Raw genomic sequence first — 19,521 nt, forward strand, 5'->3', positions numbered from 1 at the left:
GGTAATAATAATATTGGAATGTTTCTTGAATGTTAGAAATAAATTTTTTACAATTTTTTTTTCATGGCTAATTACATTTTGCAACATTTTTTAATGCTGCAAATAACCTTTTTGCAGCATTTTTTTAGTGTTGCTAATAACATTTTTGAAGACGTTGCGAATAACTTTTTTGCATCGCTTTTTAAGTATTGTGAATGACATTTTCGCAACATTTTTTTCATTGTTTCCAATAACCTTTTGACAACATTTTTTGCCTATTGTCTATGATTACATTCTTCTTTTTTGCAGTTGACCATTGCGCGGGTTATTTTACATTTTTTTTAATTTTGTATTTTTTTTAATTTGTAGAGCAATTTATATAAATCAACCACAAAACAAAATAGAAGATAACAATATCAAATAACTCTAATAATCATTATTAATATACTTCAAAATGTAACAATATCCACACAAAATCAGATCCAAAATTCTGAAGTATACTCCAAAATGTAAAAGTATGCACACAAAATCAGATCCGAAATTCTGAAGTACCTAAAACACCAACACATTTCCCCAAAAAAAAAAGAAGAAGAAGAAGAAAAAAGAAATTCCACAAATCCTGTTGTGTTCTTTCAATAGTGTTCTTGCATTCTAAATGAGATAGAACTTTCGTTAAAGCAAAATCACAATAAAGTTCATACGATCAATTTAATCAAACCCTAATCATCTGACTTTTCTACTATCTCCATTTCCAAGTGTTTAACTACAACAAAAAGGGCTTTTTACGGTGGGCGGCCTGCACGCCATATAAAGTAATGCCGTAAAAAGTGTCCACTTTTTACGACGTGCAATTACGCCTTTTACAAACACCGTTATTAGTTATACGATTTTTTTACGGCGTGCAGGCACATGCCGTAAATGTGAGTGTTTTACCTATGCGCACACCGTAAACGCGAGATTTTACTTTTAACAGTGGTGCAATCATAGGCCGTGAAAGATGACCCCGTTAGCGTTTACGGTGTGCTAAATGTTAATTTAATTTACAAAAACTGTTTATTTATTTAATTACTAGCAACTATAATAATTACACAAATCCAATTCCAACTCAACTAAGAAGAAAATTAAAATGTTTTTCAGTACAAGCTAGCTTGATAAACAATGTTAAGCTAATTAATTATTCTAAATTTAGATGAAAAAATTAACCCAAACATTTATCATATAAATAAAATGTACCAATTAAGTTCAACCAACACAAATAAGTTATTTTACAAACAGAAGAATGATTTCCAACCACATGAGAACTTGATTGATAACTAATGGCTTCTTTCTCTAAATAACTCAAGGATGGAAAGCATGGTTATGATAAGACTCGGACTCTGTGAAGAATGTCACATTGCGGAGCTCGATCTGGGTGAGACTTCAGCAATGCTCATTTGTGAGCTGCCTGCACTTGAAATTTCATCAGATGTCAGTGATCAAGTTCCACTCAATAGTAATCAATGGATAGTTAAAAGTGTTAAGGCCCACAAAAGTAGGAATGCTAGGAGGACCTAAATTGTAACATTATTTACCTAATGAATTGTGAAATTAAAATAGAAAAGAAGTTAAGCATACCATCGTTGAGATTATAGCAAATCCACTTAGATGTACCTAATTGGCCATGCTATTGTACTTTCTAATGTATCTTCAAGAAGAAAAAGCTCATGTGTAAGATGATATAAGCTGACATTATCAATCACTTCATTAACCCAAATTCTTCAACATTCATTACCAAGTGGTACATAATGCACTAAATCACTTGGATTTGTTGATGCGATTTCACCTTTTGCAACACAATCAGCTTTCCCGGACCAAGATAACAATTTGCATTTCCTATTTTAAAGGTCATTTGAACCATTCAAGCTTCTACCCTAGTCTATAAAATTCATATCCAATTGTACAATTTATTATTTTGAATACAGAAATTATATTTAATTTAGAATAACATTCATTAATTATAGTTTTCCACTTACATTATCTTCTTGTTCAGCACTCTTACTCTTCATTTGAAACAAAGCTTTTAATTCTTTAATTTCATCTCTCAACTCTTGGAATTGAGTTTGCAAGTTATGATTGTGCACCAAAGCATTCAACTTTGATGGAGTTGCACCGAAACCAAGGCCTCTTACCGGTCCTCAATTTGGGACCAAGTACTCTAGCAACACCATCGTCTTTAAAGGAGTGTTGGCTCGGGGAGGTAACCGTCTCTAAACAAGCTTTTATTTTGTTCTGAGACGAGAAAAAATAAATTAATGGGCAAAAATTATAAATATAAACTTTGAATGACCAAAAATCACTAAAAATAATATTGTTACCAATGTTTCCTAGTTGATTCATCAATAGGTTCACCATTTTTTCGCGTATGTCCTCGAATATAAACATCGTCTCTCGTTATGGAATCTGTATCTTCACTTTCAGCACACAGCATTTTTATTATTTCATATATGTGATAGCATAAATGTTTATAATATTTCAAGAAAATTTAACTTTTAATTTAACAAATTTTTACCATTTCAACTTCTCAACGAGCAAAGCCCTTTCTACCTATTGAATGCATTGGGGTTTGACCTACTCTCATCTTTCTGAATCTTTCACTCTTTTCCTACAACATCAATTAGTATTTTGTAAGCATAACTTTTATTAGGAATATATTAGGAAAAAGTGATGAAAGCTTACCTTATATGGTTGAGAATTGCGTTCTTTTGACAAATGCTTGCCATTCTTTCATCGATTCAACATTATCGGGCTCGAGGAAAGCAGCAGCTCGTGTCATGCCAATTGTTTTTTCTCTGTCATTGTTTGCTTTAAGCACATTAGATCAATGATCTCGCCAATTCTTTCCCTTTTTTTGCATGATGTATTTTCTATGACAAGTATCAACATCAAACTTTTGCTGCATCAAAGCATACAATATTAATAGTAATTTAAATTAAATTATATAAGAGACGCAAAGTTTATAGTACGTGCACATGCTCCCATATGTCATCAAGAAAATTTTTGCCGCTATCTTTCCAATTTTTCCATATTCTCTGGCTGTGGTCCCAAGAAATGATGATAACTTAGTTGAACCTTTATAAATTGGCTGCCCTCTTTCATTAAACTCTACTGATAACTTCGCACCTTTTCCCTTGTTGAAATAATTCAAGTTTACTCGAGCCCTTCCCTTCTTTCCTTTTTCAGTAGTACTAGCACTATTAGGCAGCAGTTCTACATCATGTTTGGAACAGAATTAGAACCTCATTCTAATATTCTCATCCCTTCATTATCTTCTCTTGTAGTAGCAACATTTAAGCTTTTTTAGCTTGTTTTGACTTCTTATAGCCTTGATTAGATGGCTATAATAAACAAACAAGAAAAACAAAAACTATTTTACTTGAATTTACTAATAAAAATTATTATATATACCATCTGGGAACTTACTTCACCAGGATAAGTCATATTATTCCACTGGTGTAAACATCAGCATCAACAAAATTCAGCTTTCATCATTTACATCTACAAAAATAAAGCAAGAAATAATGGAATTAGAGACAATAATGACATTAACATCAATATAATATCACATAACTAGTAAATTAAGTGATTGTTTGGTAGGGATTTTGTTAATTGATTTTTTGACCGTTAAAGATAAAGTATGTCCTACTTGTCAGAGAAGAATTCAAAAATGATGGCTGAAATAGTGAAATAACGGTCAAAAAATTGATTTTAATTGGATTTTAAACTGTACCAAACATGCTCTAAAATAGAACAAGAAAGAATCTAAAAGATATACAACTACCATATTCAATATCAATGCCCTCACAATCATGTCTTAAATAACCTTCATCTTCAACAGTTATATCAAGTCTTAATGCATCTAAAGTGGATGGAGTATAAGCATCCTCATCAAAATTTTCTAACTCTGGGAGGTGCCTTTAATACAATATACCAATTAGATGTATCACTCTATCTAGAATAAAAAACTTGTTTTGCTTGTGAAACTAAAATAAATGAATCTCTTTCAAATTGATATTGTCCTTTATGAAGATTTACCAATGTAAATCCTTCTTCAATCTTGAAGTGTTTGAACATTTTATTCTAGACGTGAAAAGTTTTTCAATGTTTTGGATGTACAAAAGTTTGAGTGTTTGATCTCCTGTAAAATTATTGATATTGGCAAGAGATGGATGCAAGATTTGATTTTTAGTTTTCCTTCTTAAATATGAACACATGTGGACTAAACGTAACGTCTATTCCTTTTTGACGTTGCAGATAGAATTTTAGTGGAATGGTTAACTTTAGTTAAATGAAACCGAAAGTTCTAGAAGATCATTAGGCCATCGCCAGCTCTGTACCAAAATTTGCACCATTTTGCACTTAATGTTGCACCAAACCAAAATTCTTCTTCAACCATTACACCAAAACTTACACAAAATGAATAGTGCTTTATTATTTTATTCATTCTTTTGATTTTTGACAATGTATTTATTTAAAAAATTATTTATTTATTCTATAACTATATAAATTACTATATTAGAACTTAGTTAAATTAACAAATATACTGATTACTAAATTATTCACGTGTTTTATATATTATGTTAAATTGACAAAAATAATTGATTATATTATTAATTTATGATAAACAATTACATTAGATTTACAAAAATAATAAACTTTAATAATATAAACTTTACGTTAAATTAACAATTACGTTAATTATATTGAATATATTATTACAAATAATAAACTTTAATAACATGATTACTAGTGTAAATAATAATAATTATTATTATCATCATTATTATAAAACAAAAATGACACAAATACCCTTAACCATTATATGTGAAAAATGAAAAATAACGGCAAAAGGGACTTTATACCATTTGGTGCAAAAAATGGTGTAATGAATAATGTTGCACCAAATATGGTGCAATGGTGTTGTGGTTGGAGGAAGTTTGTACCAAATTTTGGTGTAATTTGGTGCAATAGGACATGCATTGGAGATGCACTTAATGGCACATTTTTGCCGACAAACTATCTATAAAATAATTCGGAAATGATTAAGACTAATGATCAATGCTAATTGCTAAATTCCAAGCCATGCGGATTTTGAAGGGACGTCTATACACACATATGATCGAGCTTCCTCACTAATCTGACTTGATAGCCTAACAGAAGTGAATTTTAAAGGCTAGGCTAACTAATTTTATCTTCAACATGGCAGATTTGTACTTGAATATAAGTTACCAAATTAAAATTCAATAGCGTTATGCAGCATTAGTGAAATTAATGCAATTGAAATTAACGTAATTGAAGAACCTATTTTATAAAGTTTACTCATTACTTTTTTTCTATGTACTATTTGCCAAACATAACTCTTAAAAGGCATCAAGTTTACTCAAAATAACTGAAATTCACACAAGTATTCACTAGTAAAATTGAAAATACAACACATAAAAGGAAGAATAGAAAGAAATTACATTCACACGACAAATGGCTACATTAACAACAAAAAGGAAACTACGGGGAAAGAAACACAAAAATACAAATAGATGATGCAGCCAGCATTCTATCACACCAATGCCATTTAAGAGAATCCCTCCTTTCCTGCACAAACTTTCACATCCATACGTGCTTTCCGTTGATGGTAAACTTGGCCTTCTCCGAGCCATCGAGAATTTCCTGAACAACGCAGCTTTAAGGAACACGACTCGAGCATAAAGTGGTTGCGCGTAAGGCCTAACCTCCTGCATTCTGAAGGACTCTATGCAATTCCCATAGGCCGTTGTGAAGAAGTGCCTAATTTCCATTTCAACCACTAGATAACCCTTAGAAAAAGTTGCAAACATAGTCCTGTCCTCTCGTGGTGCCTCGTTTCTGAGTTGATTTTTTCTCGAGAATGCATTCCTTCCAAATCTCGTGTTAGAGAAGTTATGGATCATCGACTCGTGAAAATGACGTGACATTATCATTTTCATTTGGAACAAGAAATCATTGGGATAAAGTATATTAATAACAGGCCGACTGTATTCTGGAAAATTTTCAATTTTACAAAAAAACATTTAAAAAAAAAATTTGCAGTTTTACAAACTCACCTCTTGATGGCGATGGTGCGTGACAGCGACCGGATATGGAGCGTTTGGACTCCGGGCTGTTGAGTTTTCAAATTTCAACTCTGGGTTACAGAAGTGCACAGGAGCTTGTCGATTTTTTAAAACCTCGTTTTCCGACGGAAACTGGAAATCATTGATCTTGATGCGGTGACACCACCAGAATTGTAGGGTTACATTTGAGGATTTTTCGTGGGCTTTGGAGAGAGTATTTCTGGGTTTTGGAGAAAGAACGTTGGGGGTGATGTTTGGCTTTTTCCACTTTAAAATGTGGCTTCTTCTTCTTCTTTTTTTTTTTTTTTTTTTCAAATGCCATGCCAGCCTATCTTTGAGCTTGTAGTCTACCCTGTCTCAATAGCAGGATTGTTTTATTTATTAGTTATGATTTTGAGATTTTATGGGAATCAACTGTCACGTGTAGATTGGATAAGGATCAAGTAGCTTTTGATTGTATGTAAAATTTGGATTGATAATTTTTGGGAGAACGCAGCACTTAGCAGATTTTTGTATCTATCAAAATTCAATTTTCCCTTTCCACTTTAAATACCGTGCAAAAGTACTCATTATCTACCCAAAAAAGTATAGATACATATATACAGCGATAGTAACACCATAAGTAGAAGGTAAAGAATTGGAACATGATTTTGGTTTTGTCTTTTAAATTTATTTGACCTAACGAAGTAGGATAACGAGGTGTAGTTATTTTTATCCTAATTAAATTATTTTCGGTGTTATCAAATTATTATACTTATGAAAGTTAAAGATATGATATGATATGTATGATATTGTCATCCAGTACCAAAGATATGATATGTATTGAACTCTTACTAGTCCCTAAAGTTATGATGATGGTATGATATTTTTGACGCATAATTTAAATATTTATATTTAGGGTTGCACCATTATTTTCGTGTCCTACTAAATATCCCCACATACTCATCATTTTCCCTACCTCTCACAGGTTAGAATTGGTCGTCGATTGATGGGCAATCAGGTGCAGTTGTCGTGATTGGATTCATTGGACTTAATAAATTAAATCCGGTATAATGTGACGATAACTTTTATTTTCAGCATTTATTTTAGTTTTATTATTATTTGGATTTGTTATTTAGGGTCTGGAACATGTTTTATTTTTCTTATTTTTTTCATATGTTCTATTTAATATTTGTGGAACCAAAATTTCATGTTGTGACGTTTGATATGTTTATTTAATTACGAAATGAATGAGATATGGCTTAGGAAAATCCTCGTTCTTTTTAAATTAAAGAATATGGAATTAATCTATATAACAATGAGTAACCTACCACTACATGATTTTATATTTATTACATACTATTTTTTTCAAAAGCTTAAAATGAAACTTTTTGTAATGATTTAAATATTAAAAATTTGGGTTGTTACACTAATTAAGCATGTTTTTAATCTTTCTTTCATGTTGATCATGAAATAAATACACTGGCAAAGCTGAAACTCTTGTCCTTAGATATCGATCTGCACGTAAAAGAGGTCCTTACTCCAATTGAGTTTCCTGAGGATTGTGTTCTTACTGAGTTTTATAAAATTTGTTGTGGCAAAATATTGTCTGATAGATTTGGATAATAAAATCAAGAAAAGGTAACAGCCAAAATGCTTGTTCATTTACTTATAAAAATAATTAGTAGGCAATATCTTTGCCGACAAGTTTTTTATTTCAAGCCACAAAAATTAGCCCAAGACTACATCATTTGCCAACCTAAACAATTATTAGTCATCCAAGAGGAGACATATTAGCCAACCAAATGAAATGGGTCGGCGAATATCTTATTTTTGTGCCAAAATATTTCGCAATGAATATGGACGCAACAATAAATGGTACTATTAGACCCAAAATATCATTTAGCTAGGGTAAGAAATTGCTCCATTTCCGGCCGTGAATATCTTATCTCTTATTCTAGTGTCATCCGTCTCTCTCGATTTCTGGCCGTCCCAGGTTAGTTTACTTTATCTTTCCCTTCCTCTCTTTTGCATCTCTATTTAATCTAACGCCCTCACTTAGTATCACCAAGGGATATTTTGCTCCTTGGTTGATGAAAAAACAAAAGGAGGATTGGGATATTGGTGTTAGTGGTTGTTAGTAGTAGTTGTTGGTGGGATATTGATATATTGGGCTCTACTATATATTGGATATTTCCATGTGAAAAAAATAAAGGTGACAATATGGCAAGCTTATTCTTGCAAGTAATCGGCACAAAATTGATACGTTCTTCTGGAAGTAAAATTTAGTCGTGTTAATATGTTCAAAGTTTAGGGTTTTAGGAATTTTCAGTGACAAGTAACATAATTAATTATTGACACTATAGCACGCTAGGATTAGTTTTTCTCCTTTATGTTCTAATTTTTGAATGTGCAATGCATGTAATCAGCACGAACTTGTTACAATATGCTACAAGTACTGTTTGATATTGTTATGCTTTCTGAATGACAAGTAATAGATTCTCTATTCCGTGTATGATTTTACAGAAGGGAATATTGTATTAGCATTGAAAGGTCAAATGAATACTTCATACATATGCAAAATCAATCAACTGCTTCGAAAGAAAATGTCGATGAAAACAACATGCATATTAAATATGACAAGCTCTATTCTATGCAATGCGCATTAAATATATTAGAAAATGACAAGCTCATGATAACAACATGCATAAAGAACTTGAGAAACAAGATATGCTAAAGAAAAAATGGGAAGAGAAAATGAGGGAAGAAATTGAGTGGCAAGATCATGTAAGATGGAAGGAAGATAGAGCTAACGGAGGATGAGCATATATAACTTCCGTGGCGTGATCATCAATTAGAATCGTGTGTTTTTGTAGGACATATGTCAGATACTGACAGTTCTCGAACACTCCACCACGGTAATGTTTTTCTTTATAATAAATATTATTTATATTTTACTTAGATTTTTTTATTAAATAACAAATAGGTACTCATATTTAAAAATTTTTGAAAATAAAAATTGTTGACAAGTATAAACTAAATTTATACTATATAAATAAAGAATTTTAAAGAATATATTCAACGTATCAAGTTAGTAGTTTTTTTGAAAAATCTCATATCGGCATGTTTGACACTTATCATGTCCAATACACCTGTCAGTGTTGGTGCTACATAATCTAGAACTGATGGAGTTAGCTGCTTCAAAAATTACCTTCAATTGTTTCTCTTGATTATGGTAACATGCAGGCAAAATCTCAGTCATTTCCAGATGATTTGTGTCCATTTACTCCGAAGGCATTGAGAGTGAAGAATATATTGCCTATCTTTGGCCTTGTAATGTTTATTATTTAGTCCAATCTTTCCATTACTATGACTTAAAGACGCCTGGTATGTTACACATTTCTCTTCTAAAACTAACCGTAAAAGATATTGAAGATGTCGTGGGCCTTGAACAAATTAATATGGTGATGTCAATCCTGAAGGTGTACATCCTCAGCATACAAAACTGGCTGAAGCACTTATCTGCTGACATGTTCTGAAATCTTGTGAAGATATAGCATTCACTTTGTGAATAGCTCAATACTTGGATAACCACATAAGCATATAGGATTGCTAACAAGTAATAATTGAGTGTGTTAATAATATCATTCTACATGGAATAAATACTAATTAAAATGTATTAGTCTTATATCGAATTCAAAATATGTAATGCAAAAGAGATTATGTTGTAATTATTCTAAATTATTCACTAAAATTATGTAAGAGTTTGGTTTTGTAAACTTATATGGAATGATTTTATTGGAATTATAATCCATCTAATGTTATGTATTTTAATTTTCAATTATGTAATCCAATTTTATTCATACTTTCTTGATCATTGATAATCAAATTTTACTTAATTTTCTTTTTCAAGAAAAGTTAAGTATATGTTAGATGCGACAAGACCTGATTCTATTCCTAGTTCAATTTTATATAAATAGGATGCATTTAACTACAAGATTATTTATAAGATTGCACACGCGAGCGTTACATTTTATTCCTACCATCTATATGTTAATCATAAAGACTTCTAAACTTATTGTGTACCTCCTCGCACTATAGCAAGCAACTAATTATCTAATTCATGGCAAGCAATTAAATAATGCAACGAAAATACAAGATTAATCAAGAAAACATAAAATTTACTAAATTACTCGCCTCGAATTAAACTAAATAGAAAAAAAGCACTCATCTTCATCAATTCAAAAAAATATCAAGCTTAGCATGATTCCTATTATATTACACGAATAATAATGAAAAATCATCATCTGAAATGAATATGGAGACAAGAAGTATGTAGAAGCAATTTCTTGCTCTTTATCTTCAACCATGAGTCCTTTTTCTTCAAGATCATGATGTGAGAGTCCTTCAATTCTTACTAGGTCTGATCTTTTCTTCCAAAAGTGTGTGAATTGACCTCTTGTTTTTGATGAATTTTGTAATATAAATGTGTATTTACAGGCTAGAAAAAGGTCCGCATGATTTTGCTCGAATTCTATATTTATAGGAGCCGAATTTTAGGTCGAGATCGCATCCATTTAGTTCTAAAGAAGTTAAAAAGAGAAAAGCAAACTGCTGTTCACCTGCTAGAATATGTCCATGCAAACACATGGCAATTATGCACCTAACAAACAATTCATCCTCGAGTATGGGAACTGGGAATCTCGGGCGCGTTTATGTCTTTGATTAGTCATCAATACTTTTGTCATATCTTTCTCTTTCCATATCTATTTGAGGTGATTCAAAATGTGATGGAAAGCTAACTCAAAGGGATACAATAATTGTGGAAGTATCATGTTTTCATTTCCATCGGTTACTATGTGAAAAATGCCCAGTCCGGCTATATGGAGCATCACTTGTACTACTGAAAGATGTAATTGGTGAAAAATATATTTTAATAATTCACTCCTAATTTCATCCAATTGATCATAGGAGATCTCCAATCATCATTTTCTCTCCCGAACCAAATATTGGATAATTGCAATTTTCCCCGAACTTTGAATTCTTCATTTTTCACCTTTTTTTTTGCTCAAATGCTTATTTATACAAACAAGATTAATACAAAATAAGCTATAATTAATCAAAATCACTAATAAATACTCCAATTTAATAGACTAGATAAATGTACAAAATCACTTATCACTTAGTAGCTTATAATGCACTTGCATTAGGAGAATTATTTATTCAAAGGACGCATTTGATGATCTTTACACATGCTTGCCCATGTAGTTGCAATTTGTTTTACTGCTTATTTTGAGGTGGACGTCTTCAATAAACTGCCACCCAACTCTAGCCGTTGCGGTTGCACCGTTCATCGGGAAACGATGATATTGGACATCACACACTTTATGTAAATCAAGCACTCAAGTGGAGGTTTTGTGATCACTTTTTCGGAGTTACATGGTTTTTCTGCCATCTATGGTGGGGTCCAAAGAATCAAACATTTGAAGTTTTTAATGCAAAATTGAAACTTGATTGCCTAAGTAATCATTGCATCCAGAAAGAAAGAAGTGATGGTATCTATTTTCTTCGTGGGGAGGTAGAAACAAAAGAATACGGTTGGCAATAAAATTCCCCAGTACTTCATTTATTAAATTAAATTTTTTATATCTTTTGAATGTCGTGTTAAAACCCTTATGAGTTACATAAGTTATAATTGTGGAAGTCAACTTAATCATATCGGTAATTCAAGCGGTCACCTAAGGTCCCTTATTCAAGGAAGGCCCTACAAAAATTTAAAGAAATTTCATATTTTCATATTTTATCTAGTTTTTACTAAATAAGAATAAAATTCCAATATTCAAGACTCTTTTACTTCTCTACTTTTTCCTTGTTCTTGAAAACTCGAGATCATATATTTACAATTCATAATTAACAAACTCTTTATTATTACTACTTATATTTACAATCAAAAAGCAATTTTTACCGTGTAAGCCTAATGCTACTATCATTTTCTTTGAAATCAATAATTATCATTTACTAGCCTCTTCATGCGTTCTAATTGAAAACTATTCAAGTGATTGAATGTGCTAAAGTTTTTCATCTTGGTTAGTAAAAATAATTTTCTTGTATCGACTTTAAGGGATAAAAATTGACTTACATGAAAAGAGAGAACAATTTTAATTTCTGTAATTACCTAAATGTGTTATTGCAAAATTTCGATAATTTCAACTTTAAAGACTTTTTTGAGCAAGTGTTGGTTCATAGATTTTCTTTCATTTGAATATCATGGATAATCGTGTTTGATAATTCTCGCTTATGATAAATTTATGAGATTAAAAATAAAATGTGGTGATTTTACTATTTTGAATTTTTGGATAGAATTTAGTTTTCTGAGTGTTGATCAAATCATCAAGTTATATATCTAGAGCCTTCTAAATATTCTCATGTGGTGGTTTTGGTAATTAGTGATATTATCAAATCTTGTCTACCATTATATTATTTGATGGAGTTCTACGAAGCATGTGTTCATTATTATCCTATTTACTCAAACAATGTAAAAATATTGAAAGTCTATATTTTAGAAAGTTTATAAACAACAAATATTATGAAAGCTTATATCTACTATCAATTTATCCATGTCAAAACACCAAGAGTAATAATAAATGTGAACATACCTCAATCCATCGCTTTAAATCTTGAATATCGACTTGCAACCTTTTTAATGTTGACTTCTTGCTCACTACAATAAAAAAACCTTTTGCAACGTTCGAACGTATATTGCAAATCTCAATGTTGTCATAGAATAGAAGGATATAGCAACTTTTTTGAATGCTGCTAATAATAATATTGCAATGTTTCTTGAATGTTAGAAATAACTTTTTTTCAATATTTTTTTGGCATTGCTAATAACATTGTTACAACATTTTTTAATGCTGGGAACAACTTTTTTGCTGCATTTTTTTAGTGTTGCTAATAACATTTTTGAAACCTTTTTTTGATCGTTGCTAATAACATTTTTGCAACTTCCTTGAATGTTGCGAAAAAACATTTTCCAACTTTTTTTTGCAATGCTAATAACATTTTTGCAACGTTTTTTGAATGTTGCGAATAACCTTTTTACAACATTTTTTAAAGTTGCGAATAACTTTTTTGCAACGCTTTTTAAGTATTGCGATAACATTTTCGCAACATTTTTTCAGTGTTTCCAATAACCTTTTGACAACATTTTTTGCCCGTTGTCTATGATTACAATCTTGCTTTTTGCAGTTGACCATTGCATAGGTTATTTTACATTTTTTTTTAATTTTGTATTTTTTTATTTGTAAAGCAATTTATATAAATCAACCACAAAACAAAATAAAAGATAACAATATCAAACAACTCTAATAATGATTATTAATATACTCCATAATGTAACAATATCCACACAAAATCAAATCTAAAATTTTGAAGTACCTAAAACACCAATACATTTCCACAAAAAAAAAAAAAGGAAGAAGAAGAAGAAAGAAATTCCACAAACCCTAAAATTTTGAAGTACCTAAAACACCAATACATTTCCACAAAAAAAAAAAAAGGAAGAAGAAGAAGAAAGAAATTCCACAAACCCTAAAATTTTGAAGTACCTAAAACACCAATACATTTCCACAAAAAAAAAAAAAGGAAGAAGAAGAAGAAAGAAATTCCACAAACCCTATTGTATTCTTGCTGTGGTGTTCTTGCATTCTAAATGGAATAGAACTTTCGTCGATGCAAAATCACAATAAAGTTCATACGATCAATTTAATCAAACCCTACTCATCTGACTTGTCTACTATCTCCATTTCCAAGTGTTTAACTACAACAAAAGGGGCTTTTTACGGCGTGCGGCCTGCACGCCATATAAAGCAATGTCGTAAAAAGTGTCCACTTTTTACGGCATACAATTACACCTTTTACAGACACCGTTATTAGTTATACGATTTTTTTACAACGTGCAGGTACACACCGTAAATACGAATGTTTTACCTTTACGCCCGCTATAAATGTGAGATTTTACTTTTAACGGGGGTGCAGTCACACGCCGTGAAAGGTAACCCTGTTAGCATTTACGCGTGCTAAATGTTAATTTAATTTTTAACATTATGTTTATTTATTTGATTACTAGCACCTAAAATAATTACACAAATCCAATTACAACTCAACTAAGATGAAAATTAAAATATTTTTGAATACAAGCTAGCATGATAAACAACATTAAGCTAATTAATTATTATAAGCTTAGATGGAAAAAATTAACCCAAACATTTATCATATAAATAAAATGTACCAAGTAAGTTCAACCAACACAAATAAGTTATTTTACAAACAAAATAATGCTTTCCAACCACATGAGAACTTGATTGATAACTAAATGCTTCTTTCTCTAAATATCACAAGCATGGAAAGCATGGTTACGGTAAGACTCGGACTCCGCGAAGAATGTCACATTGCGAAGCTCGATCTGGGAGAGACTTCAGCAATACTCATTTGTAAACTGCCTGCACCTGAAATTTCATCAGATGTCAGTGATCAAATTCCTCTCAATAGTAATTAATGGATAGTTAAAAATGTTAAGGCCCACAAAAATAGGAATGCGAGGACCTAAATTGTAACATTACTTGCCTAATGCATTGCGTTAAAATAGAAAAGAAGTTAAGCATACCTTCGTTGTGATTACAGCAAAGATGTACCTAATTGGCCATGTTATTGTACTTCCTAATGCATCTTCAAGAAGAAAAAGCTCATGTGTAGGACAATATAAGCTAACATTATCAATCACTTCATTAACCTAAATTCTCCAATATTCATTACCAAGTGATACATGATGCACTAAATCACTTGCATTTGTTGATGCAATTTCACCTTTTGCAACAACATGAGCTTTCCCAGACCAAGATAACAATTTTCATTTCCTACTTTGAAGGTTATTTGAACCATCCAAGCTTCTGTCCCTAATTTGTAAAATTTATATCCAATTGTACAATTTATTATTTTGAATATAGAAATTATATATAATTTAGAATAACATTCATTAATTCTAGTTTTCCACTTACATTATCTTCTTGTTCATCACTCTTACTCTTCATTTGAAACAAAGCTTTTAATTCTTTAATTTCATCTCTCAACTCTTGGACTTGAGTTTGCAAGTTATGATTGTGCACCAAAGCATTCAACTTTCAAGGAGTTGCACCGAAACCTAGACCTCTTACCGATTCTCGATTCTGGACCAAGTACTCTATGAACACCATCGTCTTTAAGGGAGTGTTGGCTTGGGGAGGTAACCGTCTCTGAACATGCTTTTATTTTGTTCTGATACAAGGAAATAAATTAATGGGCAAAAATTATAAATATAAACTCTGAATGACCAAAAGTCACTAAAAGCAATGTTTCCCAACTGATTCATTAATAGGTTCACCATTTTTCCGCGTATGTCCTCGAATATAAACATCATCTCTCATTATGGAATCTGTATCTTTACTTTCAGCATGCTGCATTTTACTTATTTCATATATGTGATAGCATAAGTGTTTATAATTTTTCAAGCAAATTTAACTTTTAATTTAACAAATTTTTACCATTTCTGCTTCTAAATGAGCAAAGCCCTTTGTACTTGTTGAATGCGTTAGGGCTTGACCTGCTCTCATCTTTCTGAATCTTTCACTCTTTTCCTACAACATCAATTAGTACTTTGTAAGAATAACTTTTATTAGGAATATAGAGCAAATGTAGTAAGCAATTTAGGAAAAAGTAATGAAAGTTTACCTTATATGGTTGAGAATTGCATTCTTTGACAAATGCTTGTCATTCTTTCATTGATTCAACATTATCGGGCTTGAGCAAAGCAGCAGCTCGTGTCATGCCAATTGTTTTTCCTCTATCATAGATTGCTTTAAGCACATTAAATCGATGATCTCGCCAGTTCTTTTCCATTTTTTGCATGATGTATTTTCTATGACAAGTATCAACATCAAACTTTTGCTGCATCAAAGCACACAATATTAATAGTAATTTAAATTAAATTATACAAGAGACGCAAAGTTTATAGTACCTGCACATGCTCCCATATGTCATCAAGAAAATATCTTTCCAATTTTTCCAAGTAATTGGTATAAGTTTTCTGGCTGTGGTCCCAAGAAATGATGATAACTTTGTTGAACCTTTACAAATTGGCTGCCCTCTTTCATTAAACTCTACTGATAACTTCTTGCCTTTTCCTTTGTTGAAATAATTCAATTTTGCTCGACCCCTTTCCTTCTTTCCTTTTTCAGTAGTACTAACACTATTAGACAACAGTTCTACATCATGTTGCACATCATTTACTTGTATGTTTGAAACAGAATTAGAACCTCATTATGATATTCTTATCCTTTCATTATCTTCTCTTGTCGCAGCAACATTTAAAGCTTTTTTTAGCTCGTTTTAACTTTTTATAGCCTTAATTAGATGACTATATTAAACAAGTAAGAAAAACAAGAAATATTTTACTTGAATTTACTAATAAAAATTATTATATATACCATCTGGGAACTTACTTCACCATGATATGTCATCTTATTCCATTCGTGTAAACATCAGCATCAACAAAACTCAGCTTTCATCGTTTGCATCTATAAAAATAAAGCAAGAAATAATGGAATTAGAGACAATAATGACATTAACATCAATATGATATCACAGAACTAGTAAATTAAAATAAAGCAAGAAAGAATCTTAAAGATATACGACTACCATATTCAATATTAATGCCCTCACAATCATGTCTTAAATAACCTTCATCTTCAACGGTCATATCAAGTCTTAATGCATCTAAAGTGGATGGAGTATAAGCCTCCTCATCAAAATTTTCTAACTCATGAAATCCTCTGGGAGGTGCCTTTAATACAATATACCAATTAGATGTATCGCTCCCTCTAGAATAAAAAACTTGTTTTGCTTGTGAAACTAAAATAAATGAATCTCTTTCAAATAGATATTGTCCTTTATGACGATTTACCAATGTAAATCCTTCTTCAATCTAGACTCCCCTCCACTATCTATATTTGCCCAATCACAATGAAACATAGGAATTTTAAAACTATGATAATCTAGTAAAATAATGTCCCTGATAACCCCGTAATAAGATATTTTACCAACTACATGGCTTATATCCTTCACACTAGACAAACAAATAGTTTGTGCTTCAATAGAAACACCACTATTTTGTGCACTTCTACTAACATCAGTTGTACGAAATCGATATCTATTGATAACATAACCAAAATGTGACATCACATCATATCTAGGCCGCCGTGCAAGCCATTTCAACGTATTAAACATGTTAAAATTGTCCTGATTGCCTTTCTCTGCAAAACAAGAAGTCAAAGTCTCCATATGTCTCATTTGTAATAAGGTTTCATTCTTGCCAATACGGCTATCTGAATTATTAATCTCCTCTTTATGCATCCTAAAGGAAAATAAATAAATAAATGTAAGAGAAGATTGAGAGAATATTAATCAATGTTAAACTAATAAACTAACTAGCTTCATTACATTATGTATGGCTCAACTACAATGCTGTTAAACTGCACATAACGATGAGCGACCCTAACATTTCTGGACTCAAAGTCTTTGACTTTCCAATCCATCAATAATTGTTTCATTCTCAAAATCTTCATTTCGAGTATGTCAAACACCTACTTCAGCAGCTTGTTTTATGTAACCAATACCAAAATGCATACATTCATCGGCTAAATAACGCTTTGCTATGCAGACCTCGAGTCTTGAATGATTTCTAACATATCCTTTAAGTGTTTTTATAAACCCAATTAATCATATAAAACGCATTAGATATCTAAGTAATTAGAAGAAGAAAGTTTGAATACTTACAAAAGTATAATAGTAATTTATCTCTCAAATGGATACATCCAACGATATTGTACATGTCTACCAATACGAACTTCACGCTCAAGGTGGATTGTTAAATGAATCATTATGTCAAAAAGGGTTTCTAGCATAGACAAAGTCACAACAAAATCCTCCTCAAGTTTTTCTAATTTATTTTTATCGATGACTCTTTAACATATTTCATCGAAAAATTGCATTTCTTAGTCCTCTTAATGGAACTGATAGCAATTGTTGTATGAGCACATGGCAATCATGTGACTTTAGATTTAAAGTCCTATTATCTGCTAATGATACACACTTTGAAATGTTAGAACTATAACCATCAGGTAACTTTAAATCAAATAGCCTCTCACAGAATAACTCTTTCTCTTTTTTGGATGTCATATATGATGTTGCGGGGAGGTAATATATATTTCCTTTCAATTCTGGATGAAGGTCCTTTCTAATACCCATATTGAGTAAATCTTTAAGGGAATTTAACCCATCTTTTGATTTTCCCTTCACACGCAAAATAGTGCCAAGAATGATTTCGCGAACATTCTCCTCAATGTGCATTACATCCAAATTATGGTGCAAAAGTAGTGTTTGAAAAATGACAATATAAATTTTTAAAAAAGTCTAAGTAAATAAAAAATTCAAAATAGTTTAAAATCACTAACCTTCAAATATGGTAGCTCAAAAAATATTGACTTTTTTTATCCATGGTCAATTGGAATCTGATTTTTCATCTTTCCTTTTTTCCTATTTTTCCCAATTATTGCTAACATTGTTGATTGAGCACATCACTTCTCGACCAGTTAATATTTTAGGACTAGGTCTATGCTCCTTGTTTCCATCAAACCAAGCTTCTTTTGACCAATAAGTATGATTATATGCAAGAAATCTTCTATAACATTTGTACAAAAACTTTGGATTATAAGTCAACCATTTTGCACATGTGGATAAAACACATATTGGACATGCTACTTTGCCTTTTGTAAGATATCCTGATAAGTTCCCATAAGTCGGAAGATCATTAATTGTCCACATCAGCACAGCTTTTAAATTGAAAGTGGATTGGTAAATCCATCATATACTTCTACATCAATATTCCACAACTCCTTTAAGTCTTCTATTAGTGGTTCTAGATACACATCTATATCATTTTCAGGTTGCTCAAGACCTAGGATTAATAAAGTCAACAACAAATTTTCCTTAGACATGCATATCCAAGGAGGGAGATTATATATAACTAGTATCACTGGCCAACAACTACACCTAGAACTTAGGTCACCAAAGGGATTAAATCCATCAGAAGAAAGGCTAAGCCTAAGATTTTGTGGTTCAGATGCAAAACAAGGCCCTTTTTTTATCAATTCTCTACCAAGCTAATGAATCAATTGGATGATGCATTTCCCCATCTAGACTTTTGTGAATTGAGTGCCATATTAAGTGTTTTACCTTATCAAGTGACTTAAATATTCTTCTAAATCGTGGTATAATCGGAAAATATCACAAAACCTTTTCAGGTATCCCTTTTTGAATCTTTTTAGACCGTTTATTAACTTTCCACAAC

At 31.3% G+C, this 19,521-nt stretch overlaps 1 long non-coding RNA gene across 1 annotated transcript; it reads right to left on the reverse strand.

Moving 5' to 3' along the window:
• Nucleotides 1–16,010: 16,010 nt before the first annotated feature.
• Nucleotides 16,011–16,165, reverse strand: LOC111372309. The gene is made up of 2 exons (XR_002698741.1): nucleotides 16,132–16,165; nucleotides 16,011–16,061 (listed from the first exon to the last, which is right to left on the reverse strand). It is a non-coding gene; the product is annotated as an uncharacterized LOC111372309 (long non-coding RNA).
• Nucleotides 16,166–19,521: the final 3,356 nt, after the last annotated feature.

The sequence above is a fragment of the Olea europaea genome, chromosome 23, assembly GCF_002742605.1.
Source record: "Olea europaea var. sylvestris chromosome 23, O_europaea_v1, whole genome shotgun sequence".
NCBI classification, from domain to species: domain Eukaryota; kingdom Viridiplantae; phylum Streptophyta; class Magnoliopsida; order Lamiales; family Oleaceae; genus Olea; species Olea europaea.